The sequence below is a fragment of the Lissotriton vulgaris genome, chromosome 11 (genome assembly GCF_964263255.1).
Source record: "Lissotriton vulgaris chromosome 11, aLisVul1.2, whole genome shotgun sequence".
Lineage (NCBI taxonomy): Eukaryota > Metazoa > Chordata > Amphibia > Caudata > Salamandridae > Lissotriton > Lissotriton vulgaris.
The window spans coordinates 392,408,533-392,432,123 of NC_141699.1; the positions used below are offsets into that span (position 1 = coordinate 392,408,533).

At 45.9% G+C, this 23,591-nt stretch overlaps 1 protein-coding gene across 1 annotated transcript in view; it reads right to left on the reverse strand.

The window, feature by feature from the left end:
- Positions 1-23,591, reverse strand: part of LOC147679849 (melanin-concentrating hormone receptor 1-like) — a 329,946-nt gene that overhangs the window by 242,060 nt on the left and 64,295 nt on the right. The window lies entirely within an intron of this gene.

The following is a 23,591-nucleotide window of genomic DNA, read 5'->3' on the forward strand; positions in this document are numbered from 1 at the left end:
CCTTCTCCTACCTCGCCGCCAAGACATGGAACTCCCTCCCCACCCACCTCCGCCTGACCCAGGACCACCTCACCTTCAGGAAGTAACTCAAGACCTGGCTGTTCGAGCAGTAGCGGACCCCCCCAGCGCCTTGAGACCCTCTGGGTGAGTAGCGCGCTATATAAATGCGATTATTGATTGATTGATTGACGTTTTTCTGTAATCTAAAATTGTAATTGGAAGCACATGGCCATCAGGTTTTGGTACTAGCATGTTTTATTCTTTACTGCAGATGCTTGCAATACCAATTCTTGTTCTCCCTCAGCAGTTGATTATTTTGGGGCATTAAAGTGGTGGGCAGCCAAGGGGAGGCAGTGCAGGGGGGCAGCGCGGGTAAAAAAAATTAAAAATGCTTACCTGCCATCTGCAGCGTGGGTGCTCTTCTGGTCTCTACTCCTCGACTCCCAGCATGCCAAGGCGACCTTATGCCAATCCAGACGCTGGTCTCATGCTGGTACTATCCAGCATGAGAGCAGCACAGTGATTTGTGTGAGCGCCCTAGTTACAAACTCACCAAGGGACTACGACCCTGAACTTGCTCTCCACCCAGCTGTACAGCAGAGCTCGGATGGAGAGATTGGAGTGCGTATGACTGTTTGTCAACCCTTAGACGGCTGGCCAAACTGTCATGCGCACTTGAAGCAGTGCCACCACTCCTCCTCCTTCCCGCAGCTGTCTTGTGTCAGAATGGATGGCCGCGCCCTCGGCTCGGCTTCAGCAAGTGAGCGAGGAAAAATAAAATGATAATAACCTTAGTTATTATTATTTTCTCATTTTTTACCGCTGAAAAGCAGTGGGGCGATGCTACTCCGCCTTAGCAGAGATTCTGCCGCTACACCTTTCTCTCTCCACAGGGAGGGCATCTCACACCAATCTGTTGTTCAGTCCTTCTCTCGCTCCTCTCTCAGGGGCTGCACCACACCTCGTTACCCTGCAATATGAGGCTTAAATCGCATCATTTTTCACTCTCCAGAGTAGGGTTGCTACCTGAGGGTGACTACCGGCACCTCCGGTATTTCCCGGCCGGTACCAAAATAAGAAAAATCCCCTATGGCTGGTATTTCTAGCCCTCATCTGTGTATACTTTAAACAGCAAAAATAAATAGAAAATCACTTCTGGACGTGTTCTAGAGCTGCATTAACGATCCATGACTAATAATTAAAGTAAACAAAGGCAGAAAGGTCATGTTACAAATGAATACATCCAATTGTTTGCAGGTCTATTTAGTATCTCATCCGGGCCTTTGCAGACTCCTAAAATGGAAATATGGCAACCCTATTTAAGAAGAATGGACTGTCATCCCATTCTCTAGTCTGTGGGAGCTGGGCCTGCCAACTCAGTCCCCTCCCTTGGTAAGGTGTGAAGTTGGCACATTGGCATAACAAGGGAACAACAGATCCCAATGCAAGCATCCCGCTCAACCTCATTTGGGTACTAAACGATTCCCATAATTGAGATGGGGCACAGTGGTACTGCACCTGCTGCACTAATGAGAGCCACGCTTCTGAACTGGCACCACAGCCCTCCCATTCCCTCTCCTGCAGGTGTTAGCTTTCACTGTTTCTTCCCTCTCTCACGAATATATAATGTTACAGAGCAAGCAAGTACAACGCATGCTTTTACAAACCAGTCTTTACATCGCAACTACCATTACATCGCATGATTTTACAACGCATGCCATTACAACGCATTTTTAAAAACTACCATTACAACGCATTCCATTACAAAGCATAATACTTTTAGGGCAACAGTTGGCTAAGTGTTGGATAGTGTAGGGGTAAACATTACTATTCCCACTCCAGTGAGTGCAACAGTAGGGTAAGAGTGGGATAGTGTAGGGGTAAAAATTGACCTGGACTTAAACTTCCAATTTTCTCACCCATGTTTATTTTGAATGTCCATCCCCTTCACCCTACCTTCTGCATGCTTTTTGAATAGATAGACTACTCTAAATGGCATGCCTATCTTAATCTCACTTTCTTTGGAACTAAATCCCTGCAACCTAACAATGTCTATTCATTCTATATAGAAGATGAGAAAAATATTTTGGAGAAGGGTCTCGGGTTTGTTCCGACCCCTAACCTAGATATTTTCAAACTGCGCTGTGAATTGACTGATTTTTTTTGAAAATTAAGACTTAAGAGTTTTTTCGAAAAACAAACGACAGACGTCACTCAAAGGACACAGGGAGATACAAATTTTAGATTAAAATCTACTTTTCAACGGCCCCAACACAGTGTTCCACCAGAAATACTGGCTTTTGAACAAGCCGTGGTCAAAGAAATTGAATCCTTAGTACCACCAAGCCCTTACAAAAATCTTACAGCAGGGGAATTTAAGGCTATACAAACTTTACAGAACAACACTGAGATTGTAATAAAAAGTGCGGACAAAGGGGGAGGTGTTGTAATTCAACACAAGAAAGCCTACGACCAAGAGTGTAGACGCCTGCTAAGTAATGAAACCAACTACATCTTACTAAGAGAGGATCCGACTGAGAGTTTAAGATCTGAGATTGTGGAACTTGTAACGTCAGCTGAATATGAAGGCTTGATTACCAAGCAGGAAGCAGACTTCTTGACAACATCAGAGGGTAAAATTCCATACTTCTACACTCTCCCAAAAACACATAAAGGGATCCTTCCACCTCCAGGAAGACCTATTGTCTCCGGGTTGGGCTCTTTGCTTGAACCCTTGTCCAAGTACTGTGATTTCTTCTTAAGACCTATAGTAGAAACCACTAGTACTTACATCAAGGACACTAAAAGCTTGTTAGCAATGTTGAAATCGATAAATTTACCTGAGGGACAATGCTTTCTGGCTACACTAGATATTGAAAGCCTTTATACTTGCATTCTGCAAGATGCGACCATAGAGGTAATTGCCCGCACACTTGAAACCAACAGGTGGGACTACAATACTTCTAAGTCCATTGTGGTAGAATGTGCCTCCCTGGCCCTTAAAAGGAATTTCTTTCAATATGAAGACCGGCTGTATCTACAAGCAACCGGTACTTCTATGGGCAGTACTTTTGCCCCTAGTGTAGCGGGTTTGTATGTATTCAATTTTGAAAAGCTACACATTCTATCCCCTAACAATCCGTTCTGTGAAAACATCATTCTATGGCAAAGGTACATAGACGATGTGCTTCTGATTTGGAGAGGTGATGAAGAACTACTGATCTCATTCTTCACATGGGTCAACAATTGCGATCCAAATTTTAAATTTACCCATGAGCACAATGACTCCATGGTAGTGTTCCTGGATGTGACCATCACAAGAGTGGCAAATGAATTAAGAACCAAGACCCACTATAAACCTACCAATAAAAACAACTTGTTACACTACACCAGCTTCCATCCGCGACCATTAAGGGAGAACCTGCCTTTTGGGCAGTATCTCCGTATCCGGAGGAACTGCTCAGATGTTCAAGACTACAAAGCACAAGCTAAAGATCTTACTGAGAAGATGCAAGTTCGGGGGTACCCAAAACACCTCTTAACAACCAGTTACAAAAGGGCTCGAAATCAAAACCGAGATGCCCTCTTGGAGGAAAAGCCCCAAGTTGAGAATAACGAGGTACCACTTACCTGTGTAACAACATTCAACACAGCCTCAAATATGGTGGCTCGCAGTATTAACAAACACTGGAGGATTCTCACATCTAACTCCTGCAATTGGGAAAAACCTTTATTCTCCTACAAGAAGGCTAAAAGCCTTAAAGACGCCTTGGTACACACCCGGCCTAGGAAAAATCAAGAATCTACTCGAAATGTCCTGAATTTGTGGGGTTTACCACCGGTAGTAGGCCACTACCCGTGTGGAAATTGTAGTGTTTGCCCTTTCACGAGTAGTTCCAAAACACTGACTTTGGAACCCAATAAAATCTGGGAACAAAGAAGCCACACGAATTGCAACACAGCCAATGTGGTTTACTTAATAACTTGTCCATGTGGTCTGAAATACGTGGGAATGACGAAGAGAATGGTCAAATTCCGTATGTGTGAGCATAGGAGCAACATACGATGTGGAAAGAGCAACACAAAAATGACCTCTCACTTTTTAGATCATAAACTCTCCCCCGATAATTTCCACTGGACTATAATAGAGCATTTGCAGGGTGCCAGTGAACAAAGATTATTTGAGCAAGAACAAAGGTGGATGCATCGATTGGCATCTCACCAAGTGGGACTAAATGATGACATCCCCTGGGGTAGCGTTTTTAAATGATTCTGCACTACCCCCCAAAATCAGAATAAATCTGTCCAAAAACAAATAACCTGCTCACGACCAATGTGTGGAAAATCTGAAACTGAGTCTTTGTTTACCTCGTTCCATCAAGGAGATGTTTTCATGTACCCAACACCTTGAAGTAGCGATTAATATTCAGCTTTCTTTTTCCAAATTGAAAAGGTACATTTCACGCCTGAAATATCCTGTGGGAATAGTCAGTGTTATTAAGACTAACGGGGCATTTATATTAATAGTACGAAGGAATAGCACTCTATTGGTTGAAGGTTAGCGGTCTAGCGGTATACATGTAGTTTACCGGAAGTGTGCACACGCTCTGAACTATTTTGATCCACACATCTATCCAACTGTTCCAAAGATTGCATGTAGGCGCGATTGGGTCGGCTGACCTTTATCGACATGCCTTTATGTAAAAACTTTCATGGAAGAGTGGGAAATAAAGAATTACGGGCTCCGACAGTTCCGTGGTCACGTGACGTCGTCACGAACACGTGACGTATGACGTTTTGCGATCGGAACACGGAAGTTCAAAACCGGCAAACAACGCCGAGTTGCACGATCCGGGCCGCAGGGGTGAAATCACTAGGTCTAGAGCGGCGAGTCTTCCGGCAAGAAGTAAGTGATACAGCGCGATCTGTGCAGTAATGCACTTTGCTCCTCAGAGGGGTTTACCTCTCGATTACTAACTTGTATCTCTGACAAAAAACAAACGCTTTCTCTGACCAGCTTTGTTTGGGTTTCACTAGATTAAGCTGGAAGTGAAAACATGCCCGACTCTGCGAGCCTATGAAGCTTGTTGAATCTCTGAAGCACCGTAAGTGCATTTGTCCAATGACTAAGTCTGTTTCGTTCTTCTGTCTGTCATCTGGCCTCGATGGCCCCCATCAGGGGACCTTGAGAACCAGATTCTTAAAAGCTATGCTGATATTGTTAATATTCTTTTAAATAATTTTGATACTGCTAAGATCATGTAATCATGGCTCAAATAAATACATGGTATTTTGGAGTCAAAATGCCTCACACAATAACTATACTGGCTATATTAGTGTCAATACACATGGGAATAGTATAGAGGGCATTTACTAAAGTAAACAGAATGAAAAGTTCTAAAATGGTCACTTATTTCAAAAGGGATGCATGTTAAGAATATGAATGTCTGTTTATTTCACAGAAATTCATCCTGACGATTAGCAGGAATTCTGAGGACGGGTAAAACCGTGAGTTTGATGAGGAGAGTAAAATGTATTGTGTCTTCTCTCTTGCAATCCTAACGGTGTGGGCAGGCCTTAGCGTGCTTGGACCCCCGTAGGACTCTTTTTCTTTCTTTTTCTTGGTCCTGAAGAAAGCTGAGCCGAAACAGCATCACCAGCAGAAACATGTCGACCATCCACACTAAGTTACTGGAATTCTAATTCAAAATCCCAGCAACTTCACAGTTTTTGATTGTGAACAACTGGCCCTTAATAAAGTTTGTTGAGGCACAGTTGTGATCTTTTAAAACACACTTCCCTTCACTGATCACTCTTTCACACACACCTGCTCCGCTGCACTCGCAGGCGTTGAAGCACACAGGTGGGGATAGTCGGTCCCACCTGTGACTGAACCCCATGATGAAGCATGTCACCACTAGGGTGAGTGAGGGTTCTTTTAGAAAATAATAGATTTTCCTTCACTACTACCTCCCCTTTTTGTTTTTTGACCACTTGAATTAGAATAATTTAATTATTCCACTGTGTTGTAGGTTTCCACTCATGACAAACTGTCGTATAGCCAATTCACTTTTTTAGGCGCTCTTTCGTTGATATAAGCTATAGAATTTGGGGTAGGAGAGTAGCCATTATTCCCTTCCTCTCTTGTGTACATACTATATATTCATTCTATCAACCATTTGCTACTCACAGACATAACCTGCTCAGTTGATCACACTGAAGTCATTAACACAAAGAAACTGGAGTAAATTCATGGACATTTTTGAGAGCACAAGACTAATCCCAATAACTAATTGATTAACCATTAACTTTAGTCTCCAGGTTAGCATGCTACTCGACGTAAAGAGCTTCAACACCTCCTAGGGGTAGTAAGTGCTATATAAATGCAATTTTAATACAGTTCAATACCTATATTTTTTCTGTCAGTATGTGTTCGGACTGAGTCCTCACTGAACTCTGTTTACAAGTCACTCCTCACCTGTGAGGTACAGTGCTGATCCACCTCAAGCGGCTCTAACAGAATCGGCTCATTCTCAGCGCCTCTGCTCAGGACCAACTCTTACTCCCCAAATGTCAGTGCCATCTTCAACTATTGTCAGACGGCCCACTTGAGGAGCAACACTGCGCTACTTACAACACACCAGAGAGAGACCTGGCAGTGATTACCAGTTTTTCAGGCTCTTCCTCAATCTGCAACAGCTGCCACTTTCTCGGCTGCCATATCACTCAGCTGTAGAGGTGCCAGAGGCCAGCTCAGTCTTGGCCACTTAATTGGCACCACTCTTCGGAACAGTCGCACAGTGTCGCACAGTGACAAGATGGACAGCATTACTTCTTAAATGTACGGCTGCTCGATGGTGCGCTGCCTTGATTTATATCTCAGCCCTGCTGGTAAATGGAAACCCTGCACCAATGAGAATTGTGACCAGGTCTCTCACTGGCAGGGTGCGGGGGGGGGGGGGGTAATGCCATGGCCCACGTCAGCAGTCTGATATCAGACTCACCACATTCGAGTCCGAACGAAGTCACGGTCACTCCGGTACGTCAGTCCCACCGATACAGATTATAGATCCATGTCAGAGTGCGCATGAGCGGGGCAATCTTAGAGCCAAAAAGAATGCGTTGCCTTTCCTTACTTTTGAAAAACTCTACTTTCTGCTAACAACCAGACATTAAAATGTTCTGATTAGCTGGATTTTTCATTTTTTTCCAACTGAAAACATGAACACCCATACACAGTTTAATTAGTTGCACTAAGTTAAGCTTTGTCTCTTCATATGTGTAGACAATGAATCCAAAAGCTTTGTTTCATACAAGCACAACAGAGCCATGTCCCAGTGCTGATCCAATACATTATGAATGTGAAAGTTCACTTTGGCCAAAAAAGAAGACCTGACTGCAGAGTCCCACTACTAGGAGTGAAGACCATTGGAAGGCAAAATTGTGAACACTGACACACTGCACATCTTTTAAGGGACACATGTACCCTAAAGCATCTACTAAATATCCAGAACATCTAAAGCAGGTAGGAATAAGGAAGTTGTAGTTGATCCTCAAGAACTGTGATACATCACTCTATCCGTCACAGTGGCCCAAAGTGGCAGGTCAATCAATCAATCATGGGCATTTGTATAGCGCGCTACTCACCCGGGAGGGTCTCAAGGCGCTGGGGGGAAGGGGTCCGTTTCTGCTCAAAGAGCCAAGTCTTGAGGAGCTTCCTGAAGGAGAGATGATCCTGGGTCAGCCGGAGGTGGATCGGGAGGGAGTTCCATGTCTTGGCTGCCAGGTAGGAGAAGAATCTTCCCCCGGCGGTGGCTTTGCGGATGCGTGGTACGGCGGCGAGGGCGAGGCTGGACGACGTGGCTGGCGGGCGGGCGCGTAGAAGGTCAGGCGGTTGTTGAGGTACTTGGGGCCCAGGTCGTTGAGGGCCTTGTGTGCGTGGGTGAGGAGTCTGAACGTGATCCTCTTGCTGACGGGGAGCCAGTGCAGGTCTCTCAGGTGGCCGGAGATGTGGCTGTGTCGGGGGATGTCCAGGACGAGTCGTGCGGAGGCGTTCTGGATGCGCTGGAGTCTTTTCTGAAGTTTGGCTGTGGTTCCGGCGTAGAGGGTGTTTCCGTAGTCCAGCCGGCTGGTGACAAGTGCCTGGGTGATCGTCTTCCTGGTTTCGGTGGGGATCCAACGGAAGATCTTGCGGAGCATACGCAGGGTGTTGAAGCATGATGATGAGACGGCGTTGACTTGTCTGGTCATCGAGAGGGAGGAGTCCAGGATGAAGCCCAGGTTGCGTGCATGGTCCGTTGGTTTGGGAGTGGTGCCCAGGGCAGGGGGCCACCAGGAGTCATCCCAGGCGGAGGGCGAGGATCCCAGGATGAGGATTTCCGTCTTGTCTGAGTTCAGTTTCAGGCGGCTGTTCTTCATGCATTCGGCGAAGTCTTTCATCCCTTCGTGTAGGCTGGTTCTGGCGGTGGCGGGGTCGTTGGTGAGGGAGAGGATCAGCTGGGTGTCGTCGGCGTAGGAGATGATGTTGAGGTTGTGTTTGCGTGTGATGGCTGCAAGAGGGCTCATGTAGACGTTAAAGAGGGTTGGGCTGAGTGATGATCCTTGTGGTACGCCGCAGATGACTTCGGTGGTCTCGGATCTGAACGGGGGGAGGCGGACTCTCTGGGTTCTTCTGGCGAGGAACGAGATGATCCACTCCAGTGCCTTCTCTTGTATTCCGATGTTGTTGAGGCGCTGTACTAGGGTGCGGTGGCAGACAGTGTCGAAAGCTGCTGAGAGGTCCAGGAGGATGAGGGCCGCTGTTTCCCCGTTGTCGAGCAGGGATCTGATGTCGTCAGTGGCTGCAATGAAGGCGGTCTCGGTGCTGTGGTTGGCTCGGAAACCGGACTGCGAGGGGTCGAGGGATCCGTTAGTCTTGAGGAAGGCGGCAAGCTGTCTGTTGACGGTCTTCTCGATGACTTTGACAGGAAAAGGGAGGAGCGAGATGGGGCGGTAGTTCTTGAGGTCGGTGGGGTCCGCTGTTGGTTTCTTCAGGAGGGCGCTGAGCTCGGCGTGCTTCCAGATCTCCGGGAAGGTGGCGGTGTTGAAGGAGGCGTTGATGATGTCCCAGAGTTGGGGTGCGATGATGGAGTCGGCCTTGTTGAAGACGTGGTGGGGGCAGGGGTTGGTTGGTGATCCGGAGTGGATGGTGTTCATCGTGCGGGTGGTGTCTTCGGTGCTGACCGGGGTCTAGGCGCAGATGGTGGTGGTGGGGGGCGTTGGTTCGGTGGTTGGGTGCGTGGTTGGTGCGCCGAAGCTGTTGTGTATATCGGCGATCTTGCGGTGGAAGAACGAGGCGAGTGAGTCGCAGAGGTCTTGCGAGGGAGTGATGTCGTTGTTTCCGACGCTGGGGTTGGAGAACTCCTTGACGATGCTGAAGAGTTCCTTGCTGTTGTGGGCGTTGTTGTCCAGCCTTTCTTTGAATGCTGTCTTCTTGGTGGTGCGGATCAGCTGGTGGTGTTTGCGGGTGGCGTGCTTGAGGGCGGTCATGTTGTCTGTGGTCTGGTCGTGGCGCCAGGCTTTCTCGAGGGTGCGGCAGTTCTTCTTGGAGATCTTGAGTTCGTCGGTGAACCAGGGGGCTTTCTTGCTGCCGGGTCTGCTGGGAGGGTTCTTCAGTGGTGCGAGGTCATCTGCGCAGTTGGTGAGCCACTGTGTGAGGTTGTTGGCTGCTTCGTTGGGGTCCGTTGTGCTGGTGGGAGGGTTCTGGCGGAGGGAGGTGGCGAGCTGCTCGGCGGTCACTCAAAAAGTAAATCTAAAGCAAGGGAAATCTAGCAAAAATGTACACTATCCTTAAAAAACTGTCATACAGGAAACCTGGCCAACATACCCTGTCCTAAACCAAGGAGAAAGAGCAGGAGAAAACAGGATTTGTCAGTTTCAAACTCCTGGGGCTGGCTCTAAGGAGGCTTAGGGAAAAACTAAATGTGCCGCAGAAAAGTCCAGAAGACGCCAGAAGCTGTATCAGGGATCAAGCTGGCTGAAAAGGATAAGAACGTATGTGAAATAGAACACGGACTAGAGGGTATATTCACCTCAGTCTAGCTCTTGAAAGGAAATAAACAGCTAAGAAGAGGCAGCAGGGTGGAGGGTGCAGAAAGCAAAATGGGAAGGAACAAAAAAATATATTTGTGTTTTAGAGGAAGAAAAGGAAATGGGAATTCCCATTGAGAGACTTGAAGCAAACAGTTCCCAGAAATAACCAGGTTACACAGAGTACACATACGTGTGGGATCACACTGAGGAAAGAGTAGAACTGGCCCATTTTCTAGAGTTTCAAAAGAAACAAAGGGCCTTGAGTGACACATGTGGGTAAACCACAATAGAAATTATAACAATTGTGCTCTTTCGATGGAAGGAAGGCGGCAAGCTTCAGGCATCTTTGATCACAGTTTAAAGACGATCACATCTCAACCACAAAACCTCACTCCTGAGAATATGGGTGAAAGTTTGTACAGAAAGAATTTAACAACATCCTGGGGAGATATGGACATTAGAGACATGGGGCATAATCATTCCACAAGACAGCTTTGCAGGGAATTTGACCAAAACACCTGATGAGGCGAGAAGACAAGACAGTACAAACAAGCATTTGCAATGCAATAGGTCTCGCATTATGAAAGTTTGAGCTATTGGTCTTGTAAATGACAATTTTTTTTATTTATGTGCTGTTTTTGAAAATAGCTAAATTAATAGCTTTGTCATTTACAATGCCAATAGTTCTAACTTTCGCAAATGTGTCACCTATAGCATTTGTAATGCAACAGGTTTTGTATTTACGTGACTTTTACTTTTTTTTATTAATTAATACTTAAATAAAAGGGATAGTAATTTATAATGGCAATAGCTTAAACTTTTGTAAATAACGTTTGTGAAGATTATGTTCAGTGTATTTTATGGTGACGAAAATCCAAGAACAGAAGTGAAATATTAACATCTTTTTGGGACATTTCTAATAAAGCTTGAAACATTGAGATAACATATTTGAACCAGTGATGCTGTGGTGGTGCTGAGTGATGCTGTGGTGGTGCTGAGTGATGCTGTGGTGGTGCTGAGTGATGCTGTGGTGGCGCTGAGTGATGCTGTGGTGGCGCTGAGTGATGCTGTGGTGGCGCTGAGTGATGCTGTGGTGGCGCTGAGTGATGCTGTGATTGCGCTGAGTGATGCTGTGGTTGCACTGAGTGATGCTGTGGTTGCACTGAGTGATGCTGTAGTTGCGCTGAGTGATGTTGTGGTTGCGCTGAGTGATGCTGTGGTTGCGCTGAGTGATGCTGTGGTTGCGCTGAGTGATGCTGTGGTTGCGCTGAGTGATGCTGTGGTGGTGCTGTGGTGGTGCTGAGTGATAATGTGGTGGTGCTGAGTGATAATGTGGTGGTGCTGAGTGATAATGTGGTGGTGCTGAGTGATGCTGTGGTGGTGCTGAATGATGCTGTGGTGGTGCTGAATGATGCTGTGGTGGTGCAGAGTGGTGCTGCTGAGTGGTGCTGTGGTGGTGCTGAGTGGTGCTGAGTGGTGCTGTGGTGGTGCTGAGTGGTGTGGTGGTGCTGAGTGATGTGGTGGTGCTGAGTGATGTTGTGGTGGTGCTGAGTGATGTTGTGGTGGTGCTGTGGTGGTGCTGAGTGATAATGTGGTGGTGCTGAGTGATAATGTGGTGGTGCTGAGTGATAATGTGGTGGTGCTGAGTGATGCTGGGGTAGCGATAAGTGATAATGTGGTGATGCAGAGGGCAGAAACGCACAAAGTCTAACAGAGGACATAAGGGCAGAAAAACAAGGGAAAAACAAGTCTAATAGAGGGCAGAAAGGCACAAAAAAAAAACGAACGCCCCTTAGGTGGTTCGTGCTCGCTCGCTCGCGTTACCGTGTCCCTAAAACTTTTTTAATAAAAATGTGTGTCACCAGCATGGAAAGTTTGGAAAGCTGTGCATTGAGGAGTGACTAGGAAATCGACAACAATCTCTAGATGTTGGACTAAAAACAAAATGGCTGTATTAATTCATACTTAAAATTATACCATTTAGACAAGGCTACAAAACACCAGCTAGTTGTATTAGGTAAAAAAATACTGTTTCACATTGACAAACGTTTAAAAAAGGCACCATAGTGTGTTTTGGACCATACATGGGTGAAAAACAGCAGATTGTAAACATACATCTGGATCCTCCACAACAGATTGAAAATGTATCACATAAGCATACTCTATTTCTCCCATTAACAATGACCGACAAAACAGCTGCTCATTTCATTGCTGCTCATGTCCCTGCAGTTGAGAGAATGATGGGAACGAGGTTTAGACGAAACGCCAATTTAGCTAAATAATAAGGGCTGCATGTTACGAAGGGGTTGACTATAATAGCTGATTTAAAAATGATTCGAAGTCACAGCAATATAAATTTGACTTGATATGACAATAACCTTCTTAATATTCTCCAATACGAATTGTGCAACTGCCCTCAAGTACAGAAAAGAAATATGCATTTTAGGAAGCGATGCAATTGCTACTCCTTCAGCACAAAATATAAAAATAACTTCCATAAATTCTGTTTTATTATCATTTTATCCTACATTACAATCTTGTAACCCTGCCCTGGCCCGGCGCTGTACCTGTTGTGTGCGAGGGATGCTTGTACTGGTACAGCCCATGCTACACACCGAAACCGGCTGCTCCACCCACGCGCCTATCTGTTCCAGGAAGCACGCGAAACAGCACAGTGGGAGTGCACGTCACCGTGAGCGTGCACATCAGATCGCCGGAGAAGAGTCAAGACACGCCGACCTCCGAGGCTGCCTGCTGCCTACACTGACCCGCTGCAGAGGGAGAGGGACACCGGAAAGAGCCAGGTGAGTGGGTGGGGGGCAGAGAGGGAGGGGGTGGGTGGGTGGGTGTGTGTGTGTGCTTCCGTGAGTGTGGCTGTGTGCGTGCGTGATTGTGAGAGGCTGCCGCTGTGAATGTGGAATGTGGAGCAAAAGATGTGCACGGCTGGGGGGGCGGGGCATGATGCGCGTCCACGATGTGCAATCGGCGCTCATGCACCAGTCTATCTCCCTTGAGGAGCAACTCAGCGACAATAGGTCGAGAGAGCTCGACCTAAAAAACTGGCATCCCGGGGGCAGAAAGTGCCTATAAATAAACCCATCCGAACCATAAACACCAAATAAACAAAAATGCCCGACTATTGAAACGGAATGGACCAAGATATTTGATTTGTGCAAATACAATAAACAGAAGCATTCTGGGAATAGATAGCTAAGATGGAAAATGAAAAAACAAACAGGCGAAACTTAGTTACAGCAGAAGCCTAGCTAACAGAAACGGCAGAAATCTACACAAAGAAACCTGGGTGCCGAAGCAGGAGGAGGACCCCATGGTAAGAACGGGATTTGGCTCAGGCCAAATTTGGCAAATTTTGGAGTATGGCTCGAAGGGACTTAAATAAAAATAAGCCAGATGCAAACTGTGTGTCCGAAACTGTTGAGATTCAGAACTTGACCCGTGGGTCATGCCTGATAAGAGGCATGGAGGCCGCATAACAATCTGGCAACTGCAGGCAGGGAAACAAAACAAGTGTGGAATATTGCTGGTATAGAGGGTTATGAACAGCAAGATTTCCCCCCCAAAAGTTGGAGCACCAGGGCCTAGGACACATGGTGATTTATCAAGTAGCCTCTTTGCTCAGAGTCATCGATTATAAAACAGGGGTGCTGTCAAATTTTAATGGTCCTTTTAAGCCATGTATTTTAGGGAAAAATTCCGATATACAAAAAGGTGTGAGAACAGTTTTAATTAACACATTGATACTGGGATGCAATTTGCAATGATTTTAAGTAATTATGCAATAAAAAATTCATTAATTCATTCACTCATTGATAGGGGCCAGTGTCACAATGGTGACAGAAACTTGTGTCTCCTGATCAAATCGTACTTGGTCAACTTTACCAAGTGACCAATGCAAGCAATGTCCGGACTGATCATTCCTTGGTGGTTGTTAATCTCAGCTGGGCTGGGGTAACTGCCCCTAAAAGAGTTGTGGTTTCCGCAGACCTACAAGTGGACTGTCTGTTGTGCAACAATTTAGAAACTTCAGCATGGTCTGAAGAGGAGTTCAGGACATGCAGAGATGATAGCAATCTCTGCCTGTGCGTTTGCTGTTACTAGGGCTCAGCCGAAACAGGCACCGAAGGAGCACTAGATTTAAATCACTCATTCATCCAAGTATTTACACGTTCGGATAAAAATAAATGCAGAAGCAAGGTCACTTACTAAATAGACTTTGTCAATGCATGTTTAAGTTATGACAAATAAACCTAAACAAAGAATTGCTAAAAAAAAAAAACCACACACACACACACACACACACAAACATGGAAACGTAAAAGCCTGAGGCTTGAGTTGGGGCATTCAGCTCTTTGCAACCCATATAAACCCTGCAACTTTCGTGAGATTAGCAGGCTACAAACAAAAACAGTGCACGTGGTGATAAACTCCAAAGCGTTTGCACCTGAGAATCTAAAATAGGTGTGGGGTTTGTTACACGTGTACCATTAACTTAATGGCCATTAGCTAACTGGAACCGTTTGGCTGCCCCATACAACAGAAAACACAACCCTGTGCACAGCTAGCTAGCTGATATCTTGACGTGCGCTTCAGACCAATGAGCTTTGCCTGACGTGTCCTTTCCAAGAGCTGGTAATCATATTTTCAAATAACGCTCCGGTTGTTCACTGCACTATATCTAATAGCTGACTCAACAGTGGAAAAACAAAGAGTACTGCTGATAGCCCCCAAATGCAATCTTGTTAGAAGGCTCTATTTCGGTCACTAACACCGTTTGGTAGAATTATGTTATTCACTTAAAAAAAATACACCCTTGCGAAGTTCTATTTGAACTATCCTTTTGTTTACTCTACTTCCATCGAGTTTAAGCGGGGAGCGTGTATGCCAGACAAGGATTCTCAACGTTATATTAGCAAGCGGTGAAGTAAGTGTTGATGAGCCCTCGAGTAGTAAGCGAAGGGCTGCACCGCACGGAACACATTTAACCAGAGAAAGATATGCTTTTCAGTTCAAATATACAAATTTGCCGGGAGACAGTGCCGTGGCAACAAAGGAGTCATTTCAAAACCAGTGCGAGGCAGTGATTTAAATAACCAGCATAAACATAGGCAGCCCAGAGGGATTTCATGCTCGCGTTGTGTGAGGCACTAGGAAAGACTGGCCTTAGGCTAATTAACCCGAGGCAGCTATGATGTGAAGGACACAGCTTCTGGACACTAACGCTGAAGAACGTTTAGCACGTTAGAGAGCAGGTTCGCTATATGTAGGGTGACCTGCCGTCCCGGTGTTGCCGGGATAGCCCTGGACGCTGTTCCAGCAGCCCCAACTCAAGCTGTCAACGCGGAGCTTCTCCTCGAGTCTTTAGCAAGATCCGTGACTTTCCTGCTATCGCCCCTACTGCACTATGGACACCGCTTGAGATGCCTATGACAAGGTAACACGAAAGGAGGAGGGGGGGTTCCACTTACTCTTTGCCTTGCTGAGGTGCAGGGAATGATCAGAAACTGGAACTCGGGTGGCCTCTCCTGGGTACACCTGACCCCCGGCATAGAAGTGGCACTCCTCGTCTGCCCGGTTAGTTCTGCTTTGCGGTGGTTTCTCCTCTTCGGCTGCGACACTGCAGACCAACAGCAGTAGGCAGAGGGTGATGGCAGAGCCAGCCACCGTACAACGTCTGCGCACCTCCATAATGCGGTGCTGGCTTCCGTCCCGCCTCTCGCGGTCTTTCAGCTTCGCCGTAGATGTGGGCGGAGATCCGTAAGATTCTGGGACCAGGGCGGGCGGAAGCAGGCGGTACGTGACAGGGGGGTTGACGCAGCCTTAACGTGCTGATTTACACACCTGCCTGCGGGGAGGAGAAGAGAGCGATAGCGCGGGTTTTGAATACATATACACTTGTTTACAACGCACTGAATTATGCCCTGGCCCGGCGCTGTACCTGTTGTGTGCGAGGGATGCTTGTACTGCTACAGCCCGTGCTGCACACCAAAACCGGCTGCTCCACCCACACGCCTAGCTGTTCCAGGAAGCAAGTGAAACAGCGCAGTGGGAGTGCACGTCACCGTGAGCGTGCACATCAGATCGCCGGAGAAGAGTCAAGACACGCCGACCTCCGAGGCTGCCTGCTGCCTACACTGACCCGCTGCAGAGGGAGAGGGACACCGGAAAGAGCCAGGTGAGTGGGTGGGGGGCAGAGAGGGAGGGGGTGGGTGGGTGTGTGTGTGTGTGTGCTTCCGTGAGTGTGGCTGTGTGCGTGCGTGATTGTGAGAGGCTGCCGCTGTGAATGTGGAATGTGGAGCAAAAGATGTGCACGGCTGGGGGGGCGGGGCATGATGCGCGTCCACGATGTGCAATCGGCGCTCGTGCACCAATCTAGCTCCCTTGAGGAGCAACTCGATGACAATAGGTCGAGACAGCTCGACCTAACAATGCAAAAAGGAATATGGCTTAGACACTACTTTGCTCCAACATGATGAGCGACTCAACTAATGCATCACATGACACCCTACAAAGAAGAAGGGGAGGATTGGAGTGCATCAGAAGATCTGAATGGATGGAGACGCCTTGGCACATGAAACAAGAGCAGACTAAGCAGTGAATGCCCACAGGAGAACAAGAAACGAGTTCCAGGGAAGGCTCGCAAAGACGCCTTGTGCAACCCTGGACTGGCGATCATGCTTAATCACCCACCTTATTACTCCACTCACAAACATCCCACTTTAATGTTCTCATCCCCTTAATTTGACCCACTTAGTTCTGCTAAGCATAGGTTTATTCGGTGCCTTTTACTTCAAAAAATTCGCAAAAGCTGACCATCTAGGGAATGCTGGTAGGACAGGCCACAATACAGCCTGAATGTCAGTGAAACTATTGGTGTCTATTAAATACAACTAGAAAAAAGCTTTCTTTGATACGCTGCATTAACATTATGAAAGTTACATTTCTAGACTGTGTGTCAGACCTTATTTGTGATGCAAAAAGTTCATATTTACACCTTCATGGACACCACAAAACTTAAAGGATGCTCTCAGAGGACACTACAAATTCTCAATCGACCATCATGAACACTAACCTTCATTGTTGCACAAGAGGCATGCAAGGTGGGCTGAGCTAACACACCCAGAAACACACAAGGCTGATCAAGCACAAGAACAAAAATTCAAAACGACTAGGTCCCTCCTTCTCAGTGCCTCACAACACTCGATTAACAAACCAGAGTTTGCACCCAAATGGAGATAATTATTGCTGTGGGAATCACACACCCCTCGGCTTTTTGTACATTCAATCTTTCCAGGTAAAATCACGTACAATGAGCTTGCACACCTCAGAATGGGTTATCGTCTGATTGTGCCATGATCATCACCACATTTAACAAAACAAGGAGGCGCACAGAGACATACTGGTGCTTCCTTAATCGCCTGATGAATAATTCATCTGCCAGGCTGAAAAGTGACTTAAAGTGAATAAACAATTCCTGGAAATCAAAGAAAAGACAGAGAGAGAAGCCTCATCATGGTAGGACACATTAAGAGCATTGTTAAGAAGAATGATAGCATAAGAACCGCGTGCACGCAAATACAATAGATGGAAGGGCACTGTCTATAAAAAAGTATAATGGAGGCATAAAAGAGGTAGGGCTCCTGACACCGAATGGCAGCTGGACTAAGAAAGAGCAAAAGGTACAGTCAGAACAGTGAATGGGAGGCCACCAGCGTGATATCCTTCCATCACAACCCCTTTGGGGCTGGAGATCAATCATTTGTGAGCCAAAACGGTCACATGTTCAGACTTTTCCTAAAGCTCGTGCAGTCTGAGTTAAGCTCTGTCTTCAAACTAGGGTAAGACTACCCTGTAGGGCAATCTGGCACTACCGGAAAAACTAGTCAAAAAGGACAAGGTGTGTTGCGGGAGGGGAGCACTGAGAGAGAAGCAGGCACATTGTACGCAACAGCTGTTCAGTTCTTGTTTTGATCTTTGTGATGTCAAAAATACACCACAATCAATAAAACGTGTTAAAAAAATAGGTCAAGGTGTGGGCTGGTTTTTAAGCATGGGTGGAAAATCCGTTCCGCTCGCGGATTCTGCGGATTTTCAGTAAATTCGCAATCCGCGAGATTCGCGAATTTCCCGCAAAATCCGCGAGCGGAACGGATTGGGTCAAAAGTTCAAGCTGACTTTTTTTTACTATTTTAGAATGGCGCCGGCAAGCTGCCAGAACCTCTAAAATAGTTACAAAAAGTCAGCTTCAACAGGAAGCACTAATAGATAAAGTAAAGCAGGTGCTAGAGTTGAATCTCAAATTCAGTTACACAATCATTAATCACCCCAAACTTGGGGTGATTAATGACTGTGTAATTTAATTTGACCTTCAACTCAAGCACCTGCTATACTTTATCTATTACTGCTTCCTGTTGAAGCGGACTTATGGCTGAGGGCAGAAGGGCACAAAGTGGGACAGAGGGCATGAGTTAGGCAGAGGGCAGAAGGGCACAGAAACCAATGGGGCAGAGGGCAGAAAGGCACAAAAACAAGTGGCTGTACCCTGGATTTTAGTTAGCAAACGTCTAATTGACATGAGAAACCAACAGGCTGGACCACTGCTATGATTCCAACAACACCCCCTCTCAATTTTATGGTTAGGTGTGTGTTCTCTAATGTCATACAATCCAACACAAACCACTGTTTGTAACTATAAGTGGGAAACTCTGGGAAAGATTCAACTCAACACATCCAGTGATGTCTGTCCCACTGAAACAGTCCATCCATCCACACTCAAAACATAAGAAAATGAAAAAATGTGTGGCGGAGAGGAAGGCACCTCACGGGCGAACAACCCTCGGGGATCTTGGCAGATGTTACCAATACTCAGCCCCTTTCTCATCATTGGTTGCCATTCCTTTTCCAAGAAAAGAACAGTGTCAAAACAAACAATTTATGCAAACAGAAAGGTGCTATACAGGCAGCGCAGAGATTTGCTACCTGGTGTGACAAACAAAAAAGACGAAAGAAGTGAAGTTTAAAATCAACAGACACACCAATTGTACAACTTTTATTACTAACTAAGGTGTGTGCTGGTGAGATAAAAAGGCTGGTAGCTTAATGTCGCATACCACTACCTGTAACCGACATGTTTCACTGCCCGGTAGACTTTATGGCAGATTCATCAGGGTTCACCACTCTGTCACCGCACCAGTGTTGGACATCTTTAATTAGGAAACCTCAACCAGCCATGTCCTATCGTACCGCTGGTCAGGACAAGTCTCCGCCCTGTTGTAGATTGTTATATCAATCGTACACAACGGAACCAGGACCGTATCTCATCCCAGGATACGGTTCCTGGGATGAGATACGGTCCTGGTTCCGTTGTGTACGATTGATATAACAATCTACAACAGGGCGGAGACTTGTCGTGACCAGCTGGTATGATAGGACATGGCTGGTTGAGGTTTCCTAATTAAAGATGTCCAACACTGGTGCGGTGACAGAGTGGTGAACCCTGATGAATCTGCCATAAAGTCTACCGGGCAGTGAAACATGTCGGTTACAGGTAGTGGTATGCGACATTAAGCTACCAGCCTTTTTATCTCACCAGCACACACCTTAGTTAGTAATAAAAGTTGTACAATTGGTGTGTCTGTTGATTTTAAACTTCACTTCTTTCGTCTTTTTTGTTTGTCACACCAGGTAGCAAATCTCTGCGCTGCCTGTATAGCACCTTTCTGTTTGCATAAATTGTTTGTTTTGACACTGTTCTTTTCTTGGCAAAGGAATGGCAACCAATGATGAGAAAGGGGCTGAGTATTGGTAACATCTGCCAAGATCCCCGAGGGTTGTTGGCCCGTGAGGTGCCTTCCTCTCCGCCACACATTTTTTCATTTTCTTATGTTTTGAGTGTGGATGGATGGACTGTTTCAGTGGGACAGACATCACTGGATGTGTCGAGTTGAATCTTTCCCGGAGTTTCCCACTTATAGTTACAAACAGTGGTTTGTGTTGGATTGTATGACATTAGAGAACACACACCTAACCATAAAATTGAGAGGGGGTGTTGTTGGAATCATAGCAGTGGTCCAGCCTGTTGGTTTCTCATGTCAATTAGACGTTTGCTAACTAAAATCCAGGGTACAGGGATTTGTTGTTATTGAATTTAACTGAGTGGAGGGCTATCCCGTATGTACCGTCTTGTCCCTCTTAGCTCCTTTGTGATTATATACAAAAACAAGTGGTACAGAGGGCAGGAGGGCATAAAAAACGAGAGGGTGGCAGTGATGAACCAGGCAAAAAAAAACAGCGAACACGCAAAGTGCCCCGCGAATACGCAAAGTTCCCCGTGAACACGCAAAAATAAAAAATACGCAAATTTGCGCGAATTCGCGAATTTTGCGGATTGCGAATTCGCAAATCCGCAAATTCGCGGATCATGAATTCGCAAAATTCGCCCATGCTTACTGGTTTTGTGGCTGTTTGTGATCCTGGTTTGTGGTCTGGAGTGCCCGTTTTTACTGTTGACTTCCCTGATATTACCACAAACAATGTGCACACCAAGTACAAATGCTTGCAGACTCCCTTACGTTTTAGGAACACCTTTATAGAATGTCTTTACAAGCTCAAAACTGTCCAAATGTGCAAATGTGGATTTTTTTTAGTTGTCTGGCTCGCCAAAGAAGGCCATTTTTATTTTGGTTCCCAGGCCTATTTTCTGTCTCAGTCCAACCGTGCTACATGATTGGATTCAGGCGTTCCGCAGCCTGGGACCCTGGACTTTCAGAGTCTTGCCTCCATGTTGTAGCTGTTTGAATATTCTTTGAACAATCAGCTGCGCAGTCATCGAGCATATGGCCCTGATCACTGCATAGCAGAGTGCTAGTTTCTGTAGGCACGGTATCCTGGCCCTCTGCCCAGAAGCTTTGTGTACAGTGCCAAGAACCACCCTCGCAGTAAAGTTAGCGGACAGTGTAAAGGACCATTCCCTACATAGGCTTTTTTTACAATGAAAGACACCTATCATATGTGAGATAAATGAAGTAACACCACAGCCACAAAGTCTGTAGACTCCTTCTCCAACACAATACCATCTGCTGAATGCATATTTTTGTATATCATTGCTGTTGTTTTTTACCTGCCACCCTATTTGTACCTCTGTACATCTGTAAAGCGCTCTGATACCCACTATATAAAATTTTATATAGTTAAATAACTGAATATATTGTCTGAATATTTGAGTTTTCTTTGTATCAATCTAAGTTAAATGGGTAACAATGCATATAAAGTATCCATCATAATCAGACTCATAATTACCCTTTCATTTGAAACACAATATAGTCACCATGCAGTATAAACTGGATCTTTGTGGAGTATATTCTGGATCAAAGCAAACAGAAGGAGATGGTGGAAGGAGTGCTTAAACTGTTCAAACATTCACCCCTGTCACAGATCTGGGTTGAATCCATCATCGTTCTTTAGTTCACTTTGCCACCCCAGTTCAGACACAGCCATATGCAAATCAGTCTTGACCTTGTTCCTCCTGGGAAAGGCCCAGCCCAAACTGGCAAGCCATGTCTTCCCTGGACCAGAAAAAAGCATCCTGGGTCCGGTTTCGGGGTGACACCCCTCATCAGCCAGGCTAGTTTGAATCCAGAGGCAAAGTGAGAAGGGACCCATGTCTGGGCATACCCTGCCAATTTAGGTCGAACAAAGCAAACACATTCTGGATCTCCATACAGGATCTCCATGCAGTATAATCTGGATCTCCATGAAGTATAATCTGGATCTCCATGGAGCATAATCTGGATCTCTATTTAAGGATATCCATGAAGTAACATCTGGATCTCCATGGAGTATAATCTGGATCCATATTCAGGATCTCCATGAAGTAACATCCGGATCTCCATGGAGTATAATCTGGATCCATATTCAGGATCTCCATGAAGTAACATCCGGATCTCCATGGAGTATAATCTGGATCTCTAGTCCGGATCTCCATGAAGTATCATCAGGATCTCCATGGACTATAATCCAGATCTCCATGGAGTATAATCCAGATCCCCCTGGAGTATAATCCAGATCTCCATGGAGTATAATCCAGATCTCCATGGAGTATAATCCAGATCTCAATGCAGGTGTTCCATGGAGTATAATCTGGATCTACATGGTGTATAATCTGGATCTCCAATGCAGCATCATTTCAGTGTCCCTGTCTTTGATGTTGTCCTTGGATGAGTAAATATCTGAACATCCTGTCAAAGCTGCAGTGAGTCATGTACGTTGCCCCATTATTTACTGCACATGCTGTAATCACTGAAGGCCATGTGAAAGCTACAGAGAGAGCTGTAGACTGGGGTGCTGTGCAATGTGTGCATCAGCAGCTACAGAATGCTCCTATGGTAACAGTAGTGACAGCGGTGTCTTCTGGTATTATTTAGTGTAAGAGGCTGTAATCACTGAGTTCCTTGTGAAAGCAACATTCAGACCACTGAGTAATCACTGAATATCTTCTGCAAGCTTAAACCAGTTCACTTGATTATATGAGGTTACACTACATTTATAAAGCATGCATTCAGAGGGGTATCTTCTCGCAAAGGAACAGTGCCTAACATACTTCTACTGGGGTCTCAGGTCTAAGCCAAATGGTACAACTAGGTTTTAAGAGCTTTCCTGAACTTTAGCAGAGTTGATTCCCTATGTAGATGAAGAGGCTGTGGTACTAGGGGAAGGCAAACAGTGGATCCCACAGAGAAAACTTGGTGTTTAGATCTTTGTGTTACATGCCAGTCTTCTTGATCCCTAGTGTGGCAAGGGAAGGTCATGTGCCATATTGTGATAGGCCGAGCACCTGTTTGTTGTCTGCGACATATCTAAAGTTCAAACATATACCCAGTGATGGCTGGCAGCACTAGAGAGTGGTGAAGGAGGCAAATGGGTGGTGGGTGGGTAACTGCATGAAATAAACGTATACTTATTAAATAAACATTAAGTATATACTTAAATATATATTTATTAAATGAAGGAAAGAGATAGACACTTACATTCCTGCACGAACTGTCCTCCTCGCTCTGGTGTTCTTCTTCTCTGCTCTTCGCCCAGCTCGAGACCCTCAACAACTCCTCAAACCAATCCTGGCGCTACTCTCATGCTGGTAACCAGCATGACAGCAGTGCCAGGATTGGAGGGAGCTACCAGCACTCTCAAGAGTACTGGAGGACTGTGCTTTCTTTAACCCAGCTGTCTAAGTAAACTAGGTTAGAGCAGTTTAAAATACACATATCTGACTGCCCGTCATAAGACAGTCGGACAAACACACTTGTGCCCATTAAACTATGCACAGGCAGCCCACCACTCCTCCCTGCTGCTGCTACCACTCAGCAGATCCCGTCCTGTCTTGACATTTGGTTCGGGACGGGTTGACGAAAAATAAAATGTTAATGAATAAGCTTCATTACCATTTTATTTTATTGTCTCTGGGGCAATTTTTAGTGGGGCACTACTCCTCCACTAGTAAGGAG